Below are 22566 nucleotides of genomic sequence, written 5' to 3'. Positions count from 1 at the left end.
TGTCTCTGCTTTTTAATATGCTGTCTAGGTTGGTCATAGTATTGCTTCCAAGGAGCAAGCGTCTTTTAATTTCATGGCTGCAGTCACCATCTGCAGTGATTTGGGAGCCCAAAAAAATAAAGCCTGTCATTGTTTCCATTGTTTCCCCACCTATTTGCCATGAAGTGATGAGACCAGATGCCATGATCTTAGTTTTCTGAATGTTGAGTTTTAAGCCAACTTTTTCACTCTTTTTCACTTTCATCAAGAGGCTCTTTAGTTCTTCTTCACTTTCTGCCATAAGGGTGGTATCATCTGCATATCTGAGTTTACTGATATTTCTCCCAGCAATCTTGATTCCAGCTTGTGCTTTATCCAGCCCAGCATTTTGCATGATGTACTCTGCATATAAGTTAAACAAGCAGGGTGACAGTATATAGCCTTGATGTTCTCCTTTTCCTACTTGGAACCAGTCTGTTGTTCCATATACAGTTCTAACTGTTGTTTCTTGACCTGTATACAGATTTCTCAGGAGGCAGGTCAGGTGGTCTAGTATTCCCATCTCTTGAAGAATTTTCCACAGTTTGTTGTGATCCACACAGCCAAAGGCTTTGGCATAGCCAATAAAGCAGAAGTAGATGTTCTTCTGGAACTCTCTTGCTTTTTCAATGATCCAACAAATGTTGGAAATTTGATCTCTGGTTCCTCTGCCTTTTCTAAATCCAGCTTGTACATCTGCAAGTGCACAGTTCACGTACTGTTGAAGCCTGGCTTGGAGAATTTTGAGCATTACTTTGCTAGCATGTGACACCTAGTAGTAGCAGGCCAATATAATGGGAGGCTGGGGGTGGAGAGAAATATGTTACTTTTGCTTTACTTTCCACCTCCCAAATTGCCATTAAGATTGAAAATCTTTTAATATTCCTTGGCCATTCAAGTTTTCTTTTGAAGAATTTCCATTTCTTATCTTTTACTCAGTTGTCTATTATATATATTGAAGAATTCCTTCTTCCAGGTCTTTCAACTTTATTTATTGTGCCTTTCATAAGAACAAAGTTTTTTTTCCTAAGAATGAAGTTTTAAATTGAAATGCAGTTATTAAATTTTTTATCTTTCTCTCTATGGCATATAATTTTAATATCTTGCTAGGAAGTCTCTTTTCCCATCTTTATCATTATCTCTTTCATCTTTATCATTCCTCTTATGAAAATAAAAAGATGGCTAACCATTCATAAAAGATTTTTTAAAGTGGAGCCCTGTCTCATACCTATCTACAATAAGACTAACAATGAGTTAAAAGCCTATCTTTAAAATTGTGATGAAAAAATGAGATTTATGACCTTCAGGGCAGGAAATGATTTCATTAGTCTAAAAAAGGCACCACTATATAAGACAAAGACTGATGAAAAGATGCTTAGCCTCAAATATAATTGAAGTAAACCAGTTCAATATCCATCTGATAATCAACAATTTAAATATATGGGTGTAAAATAGAGGAATTATAAAGATGAAAAGAAATAGGAAACTATCATCCAGGTTGATGTTAATTGTTAGAAACACTTTGGAAGTAACTTTTCTGAGCTTCCCAGGTGGTGCTAAAGGTAAAGAATCCGGCTGCCAATGCCAGAGACACAAGAGACTTGGGTTCAGTCCCTGGGTCAGGAAGATCCCCGGGAAAAGGAAATGGCAGTCAACTCCAGTATTCTTGCCTGGGAAATGCCATGGACAGAGAAGCCTGGCGGGCTACAGTCATGGGACCGCAAAAAGTCAGATACGACTGAGTGACTGAACACAATGATGATGAATCACAAGTGGGCTGTCACAATGATGCCATCATGTAGGTTCAAGGAACAAAGTTTGGGGACTTCTCAGGTGATGCAGTGGTAAACAGTCTGCCTACCAATGCAGGAGATGCAAGAGATCTATGTTCAATTCCTAGGTCAGGAAAATCCCCTGGAGATGGAAATGGCAACCCACTCCAGTTTTCTTGCCTGGAGAATCCCATGGACAGAGGAGCCTGGTGGACTGCAGTTTACGAGGTTGCAAAGGGGACATGACTGAGCACATTGAATATTTGAGTAATTTTATTATACAGAATCAAATTCAAAATGTAGCATACCCTTTACAGCAATTAAAGGGATATGAAAGCAGTAGAAAAGTTTTATAATGAGTTTATATGAATGATAAATGAAATAAAATAGAACAGGATTCATCTATATGCTGTCTTCAAGAGACATATTTTAGATTTAAGGACACACATAGGCCGAAAGTGAAATGACAGAAAAAGATATTTCATGGTAAATGGTAACCCAAAGAGAGCAAATGTGGCTATACTAATCAAATAAAACACACTTTAAGTCAAAAACTGTTGTAAGAGACAAAGAAGGATATTATACAATGATAAAAGGGTCAACTAATCAAGGAGATAATACTTTTAAATATTTACACACCAACCATCAGAGTTCCCAAATATATGAAGCAAATATAGACAGAATTGAAAGGAAAAGAGGTAACAACATAATAGTAGTAGATTTCAGTGCCCCACTTTCAATAATGGATTTAAAAACACACACACACACACACTCAAGATCAACTAGGAAATACAGGACTCGAATAACACTATAGACTAACTGAAGAGACATATACAAAATATTCCACCTAATAGTAGAACATACACTCAAGTGCACATGAATAGATCATATGTTAGGCCACAAGTCTTAAATGCAAGAATCCTGAAATTATACAAACTGTATTTTCTGATCATAATGGAATAAAACAAGAAATCAATAACAGAAAGAAGACTGGAAAGTCCACAGTCTGTGGAAATCAATCAACACACTCTTAAACCAATGGGTCAAAGAAGTTACAAGGGAAATTAGAAAATACCTTGAGATAAATTAAAATGAAAAATGTTAACATGAAAATTATGAGATGCAGTGAAAATGGTGCTAAAGAAAGGTCTATAGGTATAAATGAGCGCATATTTAAAAATCTTAAACCAACAGTCTAACTTTATACCTCAAAAGACTAGAAGAACTAAACCCAAACTTAGAAGATGAAAGGATATAACAAAGATTAAAGCAGAGACATAAACAAAATAGATAATTTTTAAAAATTGAAAAGATCAACAAATACAGTATAACTCAATATCCACAGGGGATTAGTTCCAGGACCCACACGTGTATCAAAATCCAAGGAAGCTCAAGGATTTTGTATAAAATGGCATAATACAGTTGACCCTACATATCCATGGGTTTCACATGATACAAAACCCATGAATATGCAGGGCCAACTGTATATTTACTGAAAAAAAGCTGCATATAAGTGGACCCACACAGTTCAAATTTATATTGTTCAAGGGTTAACTGCTGTTGTTTTTTTTTAAGGAATAAAAATCGACAAATCCTTGACAAGATTAAAAAAGATTCAAATAAAAATCAGAAATGAAGACCTTACAACTAAGGCCATAGAAATAAAAATGATTACAAGTAAATTCAATGAACAACTGTACATTGAATTGTATCCAATTTGTATCCAACAAATTGGATAACCTAGAAGAATGGACACATTTCTGGAAACATATAACCAACTAAGGCTGAATTATGAAGAAAATCTGAACAGACCAATAACAAGTGAGGAAATTGAACCAGTAATCAAAAATCTCCCAATAAAAGAAAAGTCCAGTATCAGAGGGCTTCACTGGAGAATTCTACCAAACATTTTGAAAATTAATGCCAATTTTTTTCAAACTCTTCCTCAAAAAAAAAAAAAAAAAACTAAAGAAGAAAGAACATTTCTAAACTTACTTTAGAGGCTAGCATTATCCTGAAATCAAAACCAGACCCAGCCCCCACCCTAAAAAAATACCATTAAGAAAACTACAGAACATCCCTTATGAATATTGATGTAACATCCTTAGCAAAATACTAATAAACCAAATTCAATGGTATAGTAAACAGTTTTACATCATGACCAAGTTGGAAGACAAGACAGTTGTATACACCACCACCCCCCCCCCCATCAATGTAATATACCACATTAACAGAAAAAACAAAAACCATATTATCATCTAAACTGATTAAGAAAAAGCATTTGACAAATTTCAACATCCATTCATCATAAAACCATTCAAACTATGAATAGAAGGAAACTACCTCCACATAATAAAAGCAATATATGAAAAACCCACAACAAACATAATACTCAATAAAGACTGAAAGCTTTTCTTCTAAGATTAGCAACAAGGCAAGGATGACTGACTGCTTTCTCCATTTCTATTCAGTATACTTCCAGCCAGAGCAGAAAGGAAGAAGTAAAATTATCTCTGTTTACAGATGGCATGATCTTTCATGTAGAAAACATTAAGTCCTCAACATACACATACACACCCACACACAGTGTTAGAACTAATTAACTAATTCAAATTTATAAAAATGAACACACACAAAATATCAATGCACAAAAATCAGTTGTATTTTTATACACTAACAAAATGAACAACCCAAAAAGGAAATCTTTTAAAATCTCATTTCCAATAGCATCAAAAGAATAAATTATGAATAAACCTAACTAAGGAGGTATACATTGAAAATTACAAAACATTGCTGAAGGAAATCAAAGAAGGCACAAATAGAAATATACATGTATTTGTGGGTTGGAAGACTAAATACTGGTAGGATGTCCATACTACCCAAAGTGATCTACAGAGTCAATACAATCCCTACTAAAATCCCAATGGCATTTTTTTTACAGATAAAGAAAAATTCACTTGGAATCTCAAGGGACCCTAAGTAGCCAAAACAGCCTTGAAAAAGAACTTGGACGTATTTTACACTTTCTGATTTCAAAATTACAAAGCCACAGTATCAAACATTATGCTGTTAGCATAAAAACAGGCAGACACTGGAACAGAATAGAGAAGCACAGAAATAAACCCTTCATATATGTTCACATAATTTTTGGCAAGGGAACCAAGACCATTCAATGGGGAAAGATTAGTCTTCTCAGTAAATGGTGCTGGGAAAGCTGGATATACCCATACAAATGACAGAAGCTAGACATTTACACCATATACAAAAACCAACTCAGAAAACAGATCCAAGAAGTAAATGTAAGAACTATAAAATTTCTAGGAGAAAAATGACAAAATCCTCATGACATCAGATTTGACAGTGATTTCTTAGATATGACACTAAAAACACTGGCAACAAGAGAAAAAATAAGTTGGACTATATCAAAATTTAAAACTGTGCATGAAAAAACAATCAGATTGAAAAGACAATCTACAGAATGGGAGAAAATATCTGCATATTTGATAAGCAATTAATATTCAGAATACATAAGATCCTACAACTCAACATTAAAACAACCTAATTTTTTAAATGGGCAAAGGACTTGAATAAATATTTCTCCAAAGAAGACAGACAACTGTTTGTTAAGCACATGAAACAGTATTTAATATTACCAAGCATTAGGGAAATGCAAATCAAAATCATCTCAAGATATCACCTTGCACTTTTAGGATGGCTACTATCAAAAAAGAAAGAAAATAACTGTAGTGTTGGCAAGGAGGTGGATAAACCAGAAACTGTGTGAACTATCATTGGAACTCTAAGCAAGGTGCAGCCACTGTGAAAAACAATATGGCAGTTTCTCAAAAATTAAAAACAGAATTACCGTATGACTTTGCAATCCCACTTTGGGCATATGAACAGAAATTTGTACACCTATGTGCATAAGTGCATTATTCACAATAGCCTATAGATGGAAGCAAACCAAGCATCCATTAACAGATTAATGGACAATGTGGTATACACATAAAATGAAATATTATCCAGCCTTAAAAAGAAAATATTCTAACATATGCTACAACATGGATGAACCTTGAGGACATTATGCTAAGTGAAATAAGCCAGTCACAAAAAGAAAATATCTTTTGATTCAAATTAAACGGGGTACCTAGAGTGGTCAAATTTTTAGAGACAAAGTAGAATGCCGATTGACAGGAACTGAGGGGAGAGGAGAATGTGGAATTATTGTTTACTGAATAATATAAAGTTCAGTTTTTCAAGAGAAGAGTTCTGTAGGTGGATGGTGATGATGGTAACACATCAGTGTGAACATACTTAATGCCACTGAACTGCATATTTAATGGTTATGATGGTAAATTCTGTTATGTATTTTACCATGAAAAAGGAATCCAAGAAAACATTCCAGAAATAGAAGGCCTGAATCAAGACACTAAATGAATCCAGGGTACTGAAAAAAATTAATTCAGGATGATTAACACCAAGACATATCCTACTAAAACTATTAGACTGTAAAGATAAAAATTCTTCAGTACCTCTAGGGAAATAGAAATATTTAAAAGAACAAAGGAATTATATAGAATATTCGATTTGTCAAAAACATACAAATGAAGGCAATGTTAGTGCAGGATTCTCAAGGAACTTAAGAATATATGAACTAAAGACATTATATTGAACCAAGGGGGAACTGGCCTCCTTCCTCAGCTCAGGCTCTGGGAGGTACAGCGCAGAGCACTGCCCATCTGGCCTGAAGCTTAGATTTGAACTCCAGGCTCTGTCTCTTTCTGCTCATGTTCTTGGGCAGGGCACTTACTGTCTTACAACTTCTGATACACGTCCCAGGATTAAAGAGGTAAATTATAACTACCACCCTACATAGGACTTGACGACATTAGGAGCAAATAATTTACGGCACTCTGTCTCCCAGGGGTGAAAGGACATGCTCATGGTCACAAGAAGACAGAAAAGTTTTGTCCCAGGGAGACAGATTTTAGAAAACAGGGGCTTCTTTCCCTAAGTATCTTCTCACCCTTTCTGTTGATTGAGGGATTGGCTCAACCCAGATGAGATTAAAAACATTCCCTGCAACATCTTTGCTCAAAAGAGATCACTCCACACTATCCTCATTTCCTAAGTCTTCATTGAGGAAACATTTATGGGGAATGGGAAGGAAATTACCATTATTTGTGTTCAAGAAATTCTTTGACCACTGTCTGGATTTTTTTTTTCATATAGTAACTAATCTTCATACTGCAGCAAGTTGAAGTGTCTGTGTATAATTAGAGGCTATAAGCTATTCGCAGTCCCGAACATTCATTGGAAGGACTAATGCTGAAGCTGAAACTCCAATACTTTGGCCACCTGATGGGAAGAACTGACTCATTGCAAAAGACCCTGGGAAAGATTGACGGCAGGAGAAGAGGTTGACAGAGGATGAACTGGTTGGATGGCATCACCAACTTGATGGACATGAGTTTGAGCAAGCTCTAGGAGTTAGTGATGCACAGGGAAACCTGGCATGATACAGTCCATGGGGTTGCAAAGTTGGCCATGACTGAGCAACTATACTGAAGCTATTCTCACTGCAATCCCCTCACTGCAGACTGACAGACTCCAAATCTGAAAGAGACTCCAAATCTCTGTTTTCTCTTCATGAAGAAGTCTGAATTTGGGAATTCCAGGCTGATTTTTCCCATTAAGCAATCTTTGCTAAGTTGTTAAGTCACCTCAGTCGTGTCCGACTCTGTGTGACCCCATAGATGGCAGCCCACCAGGCTTCTCTGTCCCTGGGATTCTCCAAGCAAGAACAGTGGAGTGTGTTAAGCAATCTTCAGTCTTTGTCAATTACTGTGGGATTGTTTCAGAGCAAGTCAGGGAGGCCTGGGTCTTTTTCTACTTCACTAAGTTGATATGGAGAGATCCAGCAGGATCAAGTCTCTGCCATCTCCCAGGTTTGAAAAGCTCCAAATTATTTATAAACTTCACAGAATATCAAATCACTTGTGAACTGAGGGGGAAAAAAAATCCCAAAGTCACTTCAATTCTTCCATGATAGCTCTTTCGGTTCTGGGAAGTTTTAAACAACAACAACAAAAAAAAAAAAACCACCTTTTTAGTCTGTTAATTTTTAAACTACATGAAAGAGATAAGATGAAAATAATTAACCTGATGACCCTATCACTCAAACCTGATATACAGCAACACTTGGCAATTTCTTATCATCCACCCATTCCATTCCATTCATCTCAACAACTGCCCCACATTAGTCTAAAGTGAATCTCAGACATATTTCACTCAAAAATACTTCCATACATCTCTAAAATATATAAATATTTTTTAACCAGTTCCATATTGTTAAATATTTAGGTTTATTCTACCTTTTCTTTTTTCCAGTTTTACTGAGCTATAGTTGACAAGAAATCCCTTTGTACTCTAACCAAAAGTTCATCTTTAAATCCCCGAGACTCTCAGAAAGTCCACCTGCCAAACTCCACTGAATAAAGCCACAGTTACACAAGTGACACGAGCTGTCTCCATCTTTAAAAAAAAAAATCTACATTTTTAAGAGACGAAAACTCAAACTGCTGCAAAACACTAGTACACGAGGTAGGCTGACTCCCATCAAAGAGACTTACCACTGGAACTCATATTGAATCTCCAATCCAGGATCTTTTGGGGTGAAAAAGTGTGAGCAGCACCAAGGGACTCCTGAGGTGCGCAACAGTGGTGAACCTGAGACAGAGCCCCAGACGTGGCTCCACCCTAGATACGCTTCTCAATCTCTTTAGGGAAAACTCTGTTTCTATTCATTAAGAACCAACTGAATCTAATTTTCTTATTTAATCCCCATAATACCTTTTAAAAGTAGGCACTATTTTATCCTCATTTAGATTTGAGAACACTGGAGGCAGAGGCATTTAAGCCAAAGTGAGCCTCTGACCAAGTTAGTGTGACCTCTGACCTCACACTTGTCACTAGCACCCTATTATGTTATAGACTACAGGCCACGTGACAACAGAAGTTTTGTCAGGCTCACAGATGATCCATATTGCTTGATATATCACTGACTAAACAATACTCAGATTGGAAGCCCAAGAGGCCAGAAACCAATATTGAATAAGGTTTATAGACACTTCCCTTGTGGCTCAGCTGGTAAAGAATCTGCCCGCAATGCAGGAGACCTGGGTTGGATCCCTGGGTTGGGAAGATCCCCTGGAGAAGGGAATGGCTACCCACTCCAGTATTCTGGCCTGGAGAATTCCATATAATCCATGGGGTCACAAACAGTTGGACACCACTGAGCAACCTTCACTTTCATTTCACTATAGACACTACGCTACTTACTAATTCATCTTATTCTTAAAACAATGCTTTGAGATAACCAAACCCTTCATTTTACAGATAAGGAAACTGCAGACCCTTGGGGTTTTCTTTCCAAATGTGTGGGAGAAGGTTATTTTATACCCTAGGCATGTACAACAAACATGCTCATAGCTATTTCGATTAATTCATCTGAATTCAGAAGGATTCACATGTCCCCCTTTCTATTTAAATAAATGGCTACAAATTTATGTGGCAAACCTAAAGAATAGATCTTTCACACATTACCATACTTAAATCTTGTAGTGGTCCTATGCAGATATATAGCATTTCTACCCATTTCTGAGAAGAGGAAAATTCCTAGAGGAACACAAGGCTGATAAAAGTAAGGTTTTGTTTTGTTTTTAATTAAGCAAGTTAATAGCTAAGATGCAGGTGGAGGGAGAGCCTATGTTTCTGATTTGACTCCAAAATAATTCACGTCTCACCGACCAAAATGAAAAAGAAGCTCAAGGAACCGACCTGATGGGCAGATGAAATCCTGGGAGGTCAGATTAGTGAGTTATGACCATAGTAGGGTCCTATGCTGTCTGCTTGAGGTCAGAGGCGTTGATAGCCCACCCAACCAGTCTGGGTGGTACTAGGGCCTTTGAGGTAGTTGACAAGAAGATTTGGGGAACTGAAAGTATTGGAGCAGTTTGGAGACCCAAAGAGCAGAGCAAACCAAAATAAGGTTGGACCTAACCTGATTTCTCTGGCTTTTTCCCCCCAATAATTTAAAGTTCAGATTTTTGTTTTGTTTTGTTTTGTTTTTCTCTCAGTACCTGGAATTCACACTCATTGGTGACATTTCCTGTGCCTCCTCCATAAACCTGCTTCCAAAAACCCATTTTACCAGACACCTTCACTTCCTTACATTATTTTTCCCCTCATCTCCAGTCAGTCCTGCCTCTCTGCTCACTCCATTTTTCAGAAGTTGCTGGCAAAAACCAACACATTAGCCCCTCAAATACCCAAGCTGATGGTTAATCTCCTCCCCTAAGTGGACAGAGGATCCTGGCAGGCTACAGTCCATGGGGTCCCAAGAGTTGTTCACAACTCAGAGACTGAACCACCACCACCATCTAAGTCATCAAACACTGTTGGCCAATTTTTTTCATTATACTTAAACTCTCTTACTTCAAATTCTCTAATTCAACTTTGTCTTCAAGGGATACCTACTGAGACTTTTATATTTCTAAAAAAACGCCTCATAACAGTAAGAGCTCAACATACAGCAGCTTGTGTGTAAAAACTGTGCCCAGCATGAATACAGTCTCTGCTCTCAGAAAACCAACATTTAGGTTGAACTTTTAAGAGTGCTTACCTCCCAATGATCACGTTCAAGGAAAAGTCAGAACTTTCTAGAATGTCTAACAAGAGGTTTCATGACCTGGCTATGACTCCGTGGCATCCTGCAAACTCTCAGCTCCAACCAGGCTGGACCATTTCCAGGCACTGAGATACCCACTGCCCTCCTTGCCTATACATGTGCCTCAGGTGCTATGAAAAAGAGTTCCAGGTGACTTCAGAAGAAAATAACCAAAAGCAAATTGATCAACATGCCAATTTGACTAAAATGATGATCTGGTGAAGAAGAAAAGGAGAAAGGCAGCATTAACAACAGATGAATTTAAGAATGTGGTGCTCTGTAGTTTTGTTTCCCTCAAGTGTTTTTCTCTGGGGTGCCCACCTCACCCCCTACCACCCTCCAAATTTGGGGATTTCCTCTACTTTGGGGAGCTAAAGAATTGTTTTACTCACTTTCTCCATTGTTTTTGAGATGTGAAAGGTTAAAATTAAATGCCCAAAATATGGTTAGTCCCCAGTCTGCCTACCTCAAAAACTTAACATTTTTCCTTCTACATGGAGCTTTAAAACAGAACACTGCATTCATTGATTTATTCAATAAATACTACTGAGATCCTACTATTGTGTTTGTTATATCCAAATTTGGGTCTCTTTTTTTCTTTGTTTTTATTTTTACAGAGATGTTGCATTTGCCTCTAGATGATACTTTTTTGTTCTCTTTCTCAGTGTATGTATTCAAAGGGAAATTTTTAGGCAATTTCAATTTCTCTCATCCCTTATCCTATTTGAAATATTGGTTATTCATGATGAAAGTTGACCTCTATCAAACTGTATATCATGTGCAGCAATATTCCATAAAAAGGAGTAAAATTTTTCACACAGACATGAGGCTGCCTGGGAGGGTTAACCACAAGGTCAGAAGCCTAGTAGAGTCAACTGAGAACAGGCTAAAGGCCTCACAGGAGCCCCCAAACCAGCCCTGAAAGTCTACATCTGAATTTGTGAGGGCTGCATCTAATCCTATGGAGGAGGACATGGCAACCCACTCCAGTATCCTTGCCTGGAGAATCCCATGGACAAAGAAGCCTGGTAGGCTACAGTCCACGGGGGTCACAAAGAGTCGACCACGACTGAGCGAATTCACTTCACTATCTAATCCTAACAGATACAACGTACTATATAAGAAACTGGCTTTAAAATCCTTAAAAATCCTAAAAGTCAACAAATAGGAAATGTCATATTAAAAGATTCACAAAATAGTGTAAACAGAAAAGTTACTCTTTGACCAAAAGTAAACAAACTCTGACAGAGCTATCTAATATCCCTATTGAAGCATTAAAGCATCATAAATTTGGTGAATTTAGCAAACTGATAATTCAGCAGGTTGGCTTTGAGCACACTGGATTTTGTTGAGATGATTTCAAGTAAACTGCCCATTGAATGTACTGTATTTTCTCAAACTGAATTCTAGCCATTTTCCTTGCTTCTTCCTTTCATATAGGAGCACTTGGTTTGCTGAACAAAAGAAAAACAATAGCTAACATTTATTGAATTTTTGCCTTATGCTGCCTCTAAACTGGGCTTCCCAGGTGGCACTAGTGGTAAAGAACCCGCAGGCCAATGCAGGCATGTGCAAGAGACATGTGTTCAATCCGTGGGTCAGGAAGATCCCCTGGAGGAGGGCATGGCAACCCACGCCAGTACTGTTACGTGGAGAATCCCATGGACAGAGGAGCCTGGCAGGCTACAGTCCACAGGGCCAAGGAGTTGGATACAACTAAAGCAACTTAACACGTATACAACTCTAAATTAACCACTTTCCAAACACATAAAAAAATCAGTGTCCTATAGACCCAAAATCCCACAAAAATCTAATTGTCATAATCCCCACCATCATCAATCTTCACCATTATTTGAATTTGAAGATATTTTTAGGGGAGGACAAACACATTCTGGTTCCCCCAGAGTTTCACCATGCCCTATTAGATACTTCTGTCTCCTTCATCCATTTAATTTAATGTCATGAGGACATTTCTGTTTGCAACCCTTGAATGCAGGATATCATACTTTAAGTTCAAAATGGTGTATTAGAACATCAAAGTATACTGCTTATGGTATATCCCTATTGATTTGCCTGTCATCAGAAGAGCCTCTTGATGAAAGTGAAAAAGAGAGTGAAAAAGTTGGCTTAAAACTCAACATTCAAAAAACTAAGATCATGGCATCTGGTCCCATCACTCCATGGCAAATAGATGGAGAAACAATGGAAACAGTGACAGACTTTATTTTCCTGGCCTTCCAAATCACTGCAGATGGTAACTGCAGCCATGAAATTAAAAGACGCTTGCCCCTTGGAAGAAATGCTATGACCAACCCAGACAGCATATTAAAAAGTAGAGACATTATTTTGCCAACAAAGGTGTTCTAGTCAAAGCTATGGTTTTTCCAGTAGTCATGTATGGATGTGAGAGTTGGACTATAAAGAAAGCTGAGTGACGAAGAATTGATGCTTTTGAACCGTGGTGTTGAAGACTCTTGAGAGTCCCTTAGACATGAGTTTGAGTAAGCTTCCGGTGTTTGTGATGGACAGGGAAGCCTGGCATGCTGCAGTCCATGGGGTCGCAAAGAGTCGGACATGATTGAGTGACTGAATTGAATTGAGAACTACACTGTGGGGACTTCCCTGTCAGTCCAGTGATTAAGACTTCACTTTCCAAACAAGGGCATGCAGGTTTGATCCCTGGTGGGGGAGCTAAGATCCCACATGCTCCAAGGCCAAAAAAGTCAAAACATAAAACAGAAGCAATATTGTAATAAATTCAATAAAGACTTCAAAAATAAATAAGAAATGTATTAGAATTATTAAAAAAAAAAAAAAACTCCACTGTGCCCAACCTGAAGCCTAGGCTGCATTTGTCTTATTCACATGTGTATCTCCAGGGCCTAGCAAATATCTATTGAATATCTGAGTGACTTATGCAACCTTTTCTCCATTTACTTTATATAGCTCCATCAATCTTTCATTTTCCCTGCTTTCCCTGCTTCCAACTTTACCTCCAATGCACACTAGATATTTTCACTCCAATAATTAAAAAAAAAAAAAGTCCATCTCTGACTCACCATGGCTAAGGGATCAAGTAAAAACTCCTCAGTTTGACACTTGATGCATTCATGATCAGACCCTACCTGCCCTTCCAGCCTCACCTTCCTTCATTCAGTTTCACACTGTTCCTTCTTGCAACAATAAATTGCTCCTAATTCTCTGGACACACACTGCTCTATTCATATTTCCATATATTTGCTTATACTGCTCTCCTCTGTTCCCCACAACCCTGGAAAGTGTGAGGAGTTTGCCATATCAGCATATGCTCATTCTATCCTACCTTGTCATCAGAACTTACCTAAGGGCTCTTGTGATACTGCATTATTTGTAAATTTGTATTGGGGGTGGGGAGTGAGTTCAAAATAGTTTTTCCCAAAGAGATAACCAATCAATAGTTCACTTGTTCCTCTTTAATCTGAAATGGTGCTGAAGGGGAGCAAAATTTCTCACCTCAAAAAAACCCCACCTTGACAGGAGGATTATTTTCTGCTACAGGCAATCAGATCTTTGAAGCTTCAAGAAGAGTTCTTTTCCTCTCCCTCAACTGCCTAAATTTACATTGGCAGGGTTATCTGTAGCAGGATGAGAGCTATTACCACAAATGCCTTTTCACCAAGAGACTTATTTGTATAACGGGGCAACTTTGGTTTCCTGTGAATGGCCTTCCTCACCTTTGTATCCCCAAACACCTGCTCCTTTGCTCTGCTCAAGATATTACGTGAGCTTCAATTACCTGACTGCCCTTTCAGTTTTTTATATCTTTATGGGGATTTGTGTGATTTTGTTTATTTATCCTGTTGATCTTGTTACCAAACCCCAACAGGTCAGTGATCCCTCTTTCTTTGCCAATCACAAATGCCTATCAAACAAAACCAGTTTCTATATAGCAGAGGAGAAACTTTACTAGTTAATCAAGGAATGGAGAAGGGAGAGCTCATGCTCTGAAAATACCTCTCTCTTAAGGGAGGGCAGTGAGAGAATTCAAAGGGGTAGCAGGTAGTCATGTCATCAGGGCTGCAGAAGAGGGGAAGATTTCCAGGGGCAGCTGAGGGGCAGCTGGAGTATGCAGTCTTCCATGCTTCTCTGCACACTGCATGACTTGTGCCTAGCAGAGTACAAACCTCCCCCTTGGGGCAGAGTCTTAGCATGGTAATGAACCAAAGGTAATTGTCTGGACACCTCCAGGTCTTGTCTGTGCAGGTGCATTCCTGCAGTCAAGTCAGAGCCAGTTTGGGGTGCCTGACCACTACCTCTCTCTTAAAGCACAGCTGCAAAATATCTCTGTCAAATATCAGATGCTTTTAAAACACACAGAGAGATAAATTAAGGCAAGGATCCTTTAGGTTTCAGGGCCTGATGTGGGTGACACTCTATTTTATATAATTTAATTATTAGATCAGCCAAAGAACCTAAAAGGGAAGAAGAGAATATTTTTCTGCCTGCACATGATCTTTATCATAAAATAAATGTTTGGGTACATGTTAGATCTCTCCAGTATTCTTTTCCATCAATGTATTTGATTCACATGTCAAATACCAAATGTTTGGGATTTATTTATTTAGGCTGCATTGGGTATTGCTGAGCTCAGGCTTTCTCTAGTTGCAGCGGTGGTGAGGGAGCTACTCTTCACTGTGGCACATGTGCTTCATTGCAGTAACTTCTCTTGTTGAGGAGCAGAGGCTCTCAAGTCCATGGCCTTCAGTAGTTGCATCACACAGGCTCAGTAGTTGTGCTGCATGGGCTTAGTTGCTCTGCTGTTGTTCAATCATAAGTTGTGTCTGACTGTTTGCAACCCCATGGACTGCAGCACACCAGGCTTTCCTGTCCTTCACTGTCTCTCAGAGTTTGTGCAAACTCATGTCCATCGAGTTGGTGATGCCACCCAACCATCTCATCCTCTGTCGTCCCCTTCTCCTCCTGCCTTCAATCTTTTCCAGCATCAGGGTCTTTTCCAATGAGTCAGTTCTTCACATCAGGTGGCCAAAGTATTGGAGTTGCAGCTTTAGCATCAGTCCTTCCAATGAATATTCAGGACTGATTTCCTTTAGGATTGGCTGGTTTGATTTCCTTGTGGTTCAAAGAACTCTCAAAAGTCTTCTCCAGGAGAAACCTTATAAATGTACAGAATGTGGCAAAGCCTTTAGTCATAGTAGTAATCTCACTAAACATCTGAGAACACACACCGGAAAGAAACCCTAATAATAGAACAAGTGATGGAAGAGGTTTGCCCTGAACATGCATCTGAAAACACAAGAGTTTATGTAAGAAACCTATGGAAATGATGTAACAAATATGTAGAAAGGTTGTTAATCAAAAGTTAAATCAAAGTAAATATCAGAGATTGCATACTAAAAAAAAAAAAAAAAAGTCTTCTCCAGGACCACAATTTAAAAGTTACCTGGATAGTGTTACTTTTCTACCACTCACCAGCAGTTGGCTCTGTCAGATGGAAACCAAACTTGAAACTATCCCAAGATCTGTCTCCAAAGTGAGCAGCCTCTCCTCTTTGACGTTGAATGAAATCAGTGTGTCCATCCTCCTGTGTGTTCCTCCCCATACCTCCTGTAGTGGTTTTCTAGGGCTGAGTTTTGGAGGCTGGAAGTCAGAGATTGAGATGCCAAAATTTCTCGGTTCTAGGGAAAGCCCTCTTCCTGGTTTGCAGACAGCAATTTTGTCATGAAATACAGTTGCTGCCAAGAGAGAATTCCATTCCATGTAGTCAGGTAGGGACCCAGAGGGACAAAGGTTCCAGCATCTTCTACACAAGACTTATATCACTTCCATGGTTACCCTGGATGTTATCTTCTAGTTGCTCTGAGGCATGTGGAATCTTCCCAGACCAGGGGTCAAACCAGAGTCCCCTGCATTGGTAGGCAGATTCTTATCCACTGTACCACCAGGGAAGTCCCCAATTGTTTTTAATTATTGTTGTTGTTTTATTCACTCACTAAGTCATTTCCAACTCTTTGCAACCCCACGGACAGCACCAGGCTTCCCTGTCCTTTACTATCTCTCAGAGATTGCTCAAACTCATGTCCTCTTCGAGTCATTGATGCCATACAACCATCTCATTCTCTGTTGTCCCCTTCTCCTCCTGCTCTCAATCTTTCCCAGCACCAAATCTTTTCCAATGAGTTGGCTCTTCAAATCAGGTGGCCAAAGTATTGGAACTTCAGCTTCAGCATCAGTCCTGTCAATGAATATTGATTGACTGATTTCCTTTAGGACTCACTGGTTTGATCTCTTTGCTGTCAAAGGGACTCTTGGACAAGAGTCTTCTTCAGCACAATTAGAAAGCATCAGTTCTTCAACACTCAACCTTCTTTATGATCCAATTCTCACATCCACACATGGCTACTAGAAAAAACAAAACTTTGACTACATTGACCTTTGTTGGCAGAGTGGCGTCTCTGCTTTTTAATATGCTGTCTAGGTTTGTCATAGCTTTTCTTCCAAGAAGCAAGTGTCTTTTAATTTCATGGCTTCAGTCACTGTCTGTGAAATGGAGCAGGACCCTCTGATCTTTCCTCCTGTCCCCACCATGTCCTCTGCCTGCCTTTTTTCTGTGGAAAATTTTAATCAAAGAATAAGTTTAATCAGAGAAATGAGAATATGTGAAAACAAAGGAAAACAGTCAAAGGAGACCAAACAAAAATAATGTAATTATTAAGCATAGTCAACGACCTTTAGTTCCTTCTCAAGGACTATAGACAATATTCTGAGCCATATCCTGTGAGTTATCTTACAGATACTGAACCCCAGAGGGGAAAATTAACTACATGATGACCCAGACTGTACCCAGGACATGAGCTACCACAATTCTGAAAACTGACCACAAAGAAATGGGAACAAATGGACCCTAGAACTGAAGATTAACTGTACCTAAAACAACCAAGATGATGCTGTTAAGACCACTGATGATCAATTTGAAGATGACGGTTAGAGATGACTGTGCTGTTTCTGCTCGTTGACCCCCGCTCTCCGAAAGTGTCCATAAAAGCTCTCACTCCCTGCTTGTTGGGGTGGAGTGGGGGTCTGGCCTTTGGACAGATGTTCACCACCCTCCCCATCATATTGCCAGCATCTGAAGTAAAACCAACTTTCCTTTCCACCAACGTGGCTTGTTTATTGGCTTTTGAGCAGCGAGCAGCCGGATTCCACCATTCACCTTTTGGTGACAGATTTTGGTGCCCAGCATGGGGCTGGCCACTGCTGGCTCCAGTGCTTTCATGGCACCTGGCTCTCCTGCCTCTTCCAGGGGAGAGCTGTGGCCATGACATGTATTAGCTTGCTGCTCATGGCTAGCTAGCCCTGAGTAGGGGTTTGGGAGACATTCCTAGCAGCTGCAAAAACCATTTGTTTTGAGGATCTTCCCTGTTTCTCCCCTGCTCGGCACTGGCTGCCAACTTACGCTTTTCCTTGGTGGCACAGAAACTTCCATTTGGGACATGCTGACGAGCTCCAAGACCGGGTAAGTCCACCGGTGTGCACACAGGCAAGCTTCCCATTTGTGAGTACTGACTGCTATTTGGACGTTTTTGCCAATTGGTTCTGATGTCTGTCTGCCATTGAAGACCATTTATGAGTATGAAGTGCTTTTGGGGCATACTTGCCAATTGGTTATGACATTTGCCTACCCTTGAGGACCATTTGTGAGAACTGAGTGTCATTTGAACATTTGTCAATTGGTTCTGATGTCTGACTACCACTGAGGACTGTTTGTTTTGGGGTGAGTATTTGTTTGGGACTCTACCAGTCACCCTAGGAGAGGGTTTGTGACAGATCTGTTTGGTGTGTGAATGGGTATTCCATTTGTATGATTGGTATTCTTGTTGCCTTATGTAAAATGGGAAATTCAGGTTCAAGTCATTAAAAAAAATTTAGCTATGGAATCATGACTAACAAAAAAGACACTTTTTTTGGACAATGTATAGCAACAATATTCTTTAGACTCTGAAGAAAATTGGTTAAGATGAAACTTAATTGGTAAAGTTTGGAATTAAGTTTGAAAATTGGTTAAGATGAAATTTAAAAAAACAGCTCCTTTTGCATATGCAGTTAGAGAAAGCTAGCTTGATGAAACACTTTCTCAGACCCTGAAAAAACAAAAATATGCCTAGGAAAAAGCTTAAAGTTAACTCTTATCAAGTACTCAAAATACAAACACATTCCACTTTGCCTGGAACTCTAACCTTGGGTTAATTGTAAAACTTCAAGCTAAAGAAAAAATAAATGAGTGTTTACAAATCAAATAAATCTAAATTTACCTACTTTTGTCTTCTTGTAAGACCAAAAGAGAAACTAAAGTTGTTTGGGTTTATTAAACACACATGTTGTACCACTAAAAAAAAAAAAAAAAAAAAAAGCTATTAAAAATGATGTTTTTAGAAGTTATTAAATATGTTCTCTAATTTGCCAATCAAAAAATACTGGCATAACATTTCAATCACTTGTGTCTTAATTTTGTTAAGGTTTCAAAAGTTAAAACTTGTAATATTTAAAAATGATAAGGAAAACATGTCTGTGTGTAAAATAAGTAAGATATGTGTTGTTGACAAAGAGAAGATAGGAAAAAATGGAGATTTGTTAAAGAAAAATAATAATAATTTTGCCCTACAGTTGTTTGTTTCTGGATAGGGAAATAAGGATAAATTTGTTTGGATCCAGAAAATGATAAAAAAGTTTATAAAAAAAGAAAATTTAAGAATTTTGTATGTTGTCAGGATTAAAATTAGACTAAATTTAATTAGGTATATATATTTTGTTATTAAGAACAAACTGATACAAGACTAAATTTTTCCCTCTGTTAAGAAAACAAAGGGGGGGCTCGTCCGGGATCCTTCAGGACAAGATGGGTCTGATAATCTATGTGAGCCTACTTCTGCTGACTCCAAAAATCCTGAGTCTGCCGTTTGATCCTCAAGACAATGCCTTCCTGTCCTGGGCTCACTCCTATGCTGCATTCCACAATCGGTCTAACTGCTGGGTCTGCGGAGCACTCCCCACTTCATCGGTGGAAGGCTTCCCGTGGTGGACATCTCCACTTCAAGGAAAAGACTTTCTCCAAGTCTGCGAATACCTTCGACAACAATCACATGTGATGCCTCTTCTTAAACTGATGACATCTAACAACCTTAAGATGGACTGATGTAACTATGGACATAATGTGACTTTTCATTTTGATTTTAACTTGGTTTAATGACTATTTTGCCTTACATCTGTAACTGTATAATGGGGTTTTCTAACCATCTAAAAGCTTTTAATTTACAAATAGTTGTCCGAGCTCCTATGAGTGCCACAGCCTCCTCCAACTATTACTTGGAGCCCCTGGATCAGACATCCTCACTATGAGGATTAGGAGAATATGTTGCCTCACCAATTTAGGGACAATGCCCCTTGTCAGCTCGGAAGAAGTTATGGAATGAGAATGACGCCCCTTTTCCCTAGGCAACATAATTCTCCTAAAAGAAAAGGGGGGGAATGAGAGAGTCATTTCCTAGGCAAGTTGATAAGAAGTCTAGGGGTCCCCAAGGAGAGAGAGGTCTGGGATATTCAAGGAGGAAAAAAGGACAAACTTTTTTACTTTTTTTCCTCTACATTCCTTAGGATTATATAACAATAATGTATCCTGCCTGAGGACAGTCTAAACCCTCTGGCTAATTCTGTTATCTTAAAACATAAATTATGGGAGTAGGTCTGGTCTTTACAAGGATGTATCCTGCCTGAGGACAATCTTTGGATTAAACCTTCTGGCCAACTCTGTTATTTTAAAATGTAAATTATGGGAGTGGGTCTGGTGAGGTCTTTACAACCTCCAGATATTCTTTGGATTCATTGGAGAGTATATAACTCCATTGCTAACACTAGCAAAGGGGGTACTCTTTTGCCCCCTTCTGATGCCTATGTCAGAAGCTTTCTCTACCTCCTTTATACTTTAATAAAACTTTATTACACAAAAAAAAAAAAAGAAAAGAAAACAAAGGTCTCCTGGAATATTGATCTGATTTTGGTAACAGAGACTTCTAATGGAAAGTAATTGCTTTGTTTCTAATCATATTTTTGACCCTAATGTTCAGGATGGAAAAACTGTCCAGTAAAGTTCTCACACAGTATAACCATTCATGATGTGTAGCACTACTGGCTTTAAGTTTACTGCTTAAAGCACATGTACAGTGTTTATGTGACAATTAGATATAAATGATAAAATGTATGGCCTATAAAACATTTCTCTATTAACATACCTCTGAGCCTGTTCATGATATCTGATAAATAAAAAGGAAACCTAGCACCAAGAGACATCAATGGACTCAAAGCAGACAAAAGAGCCACTCTGGCAATGCTGAAAAATATACTGGTTATCAATACTTCCTATGAAAGGAGTTACAATTAAAAGGGGAAAATGACATCCACCTCCCTCCCTACCCTAGTCACCAGCATCTGAAATAAGCTTTCCCTTCCACCAACCTGGTCTGTCTATTGGCTTTTGAGTGGCAAGCAGCTGGACCACACAATTCTTTCAGTAACATCAGCAGTGATTTTGGAGCCCAAGAAAATAAAATCTGTCACTGTTTCCACTTTTCCCCCATCTATTTGCCATGAAGTGATGGGACCAGATGCCATGATGTTAGTTTTTTGAATGTTGAGTTTTAATCCAGCTTTTCCACTGTCTTCTTTCACCCTCATCAAGAGGCTCTTTAGTCCCTCCTCACTTTCTGCCATTAGAGTGGTATCATCTGCATATCTGAGGTTGTTGATACCCTCCAGGCAATCTTGATTCCAGCTTGCAATTCATCCAGCCCAGCACTTCACATGATGTGCTCTGCATGTAAGTTAAACAAGCAGGGTAACAACACACAGCCCTGACGTACTCCTCTCCCAGTCTTGAGCCAGTCCTTTGTTCCATGTCCAGTTCTAACTATTGCTTCTTGACCTACATACAGGTTTCTCAAAAGGGAGAGAAGGTAGTCTGGTATTCCCATCTCTTGAAGAATTTTCCACAGTGTGTTGTAATCCATATAGTCAAAGGCTTTAACATAGTCAATGAAGCAGATGTTTTTATGGAATTCCCTTGCTTTTTCTACGATCCAACAGATGTTGACAATTTGACCTCTAGTTCTTCTGCCTTTTCTAAATCTAGCTTGTACATCTGGAAGTTCTTGGTTCACATGCTGCTGAAGACTGCTTGAAGGGTTTTGAGCATTACTTTGCTAGCATGTAACACCTAGTAGTAGTAGGCCAATATAATAGGGGAGTGGAAGGAAGTACCTTATTTTTGGTTTATATTGCACCTCCCAAATTGTCATTAAGATTGAAATTTTTTTAATATTCCCTGGACATTCAAATTTCCTTTTGAAGAATTTCCATTTCTTATCTTTTATTCATTTGTCTATTATACATATTGAAGAATTCCTTCTTCCAGGTCTTTCAACTTTATTTATTGTGCCCTTTCTTAAGAACGAAGTTTGTGGGAGGGGGGCCAGGATGGGGAATACATGCAAATCCATGGCTGATTCAAGTCAATGTGTGACAAAAACCACTACAATATTGTAAAGTAATTAGCCTCCAACTAATAAAAATAAATGAAAAAAAAAAAAAGAACAAAGTTTGTGTTTTTTTTTAAGAACGAAACTTTAAATTGAGATGCAGTTAAATTTATCTTTCTATTGTGTATAACTTTAATATCATACTAGGAAGTCCTTTTCCCCATTCTCTAAGATTGTAAAATTCTTCTCCCACATTGTCTTTACTGTTTTCAAGGTTTAGGTCATTAATTCACCCAAAGGGGAGAGAAAAAGATAAAATGTAAAGGGTTGAGAGATTTCTCTGTCAGCCCAGAGCGGATGATGATATAGGATACCTGGAGGATAAATTAGCTACTTCTATCACATGGGGAGTGGGTGAGTTATATAGAGGAGAATCTCCAGTTGACATCCTTCTGAATCTCCAGTTGACATCTTCAGTTGACTGTGGGTTTCTTATGGATTGACATAAACTACTCATGTCTGA

The sequence above is a fragment of the Cervus elaphus genome, chromosome 15 (assembly GCF_910594005.1).
Source record: "Cervus elaphus chromosome 15, mCerEla1.1, whole genome shotgun sequence".
NCBI classification, from domain to species: Eukaryota; Metazoa; Chordata; class Mammalia; order Artiodactyla; family Cervidae; genus Cervus; species Cervus elaphus.
The sequence above is the reverse complement of the archived record's forward strand: the minus strand, read 5'-3'. Positions refer to the sequence as shown.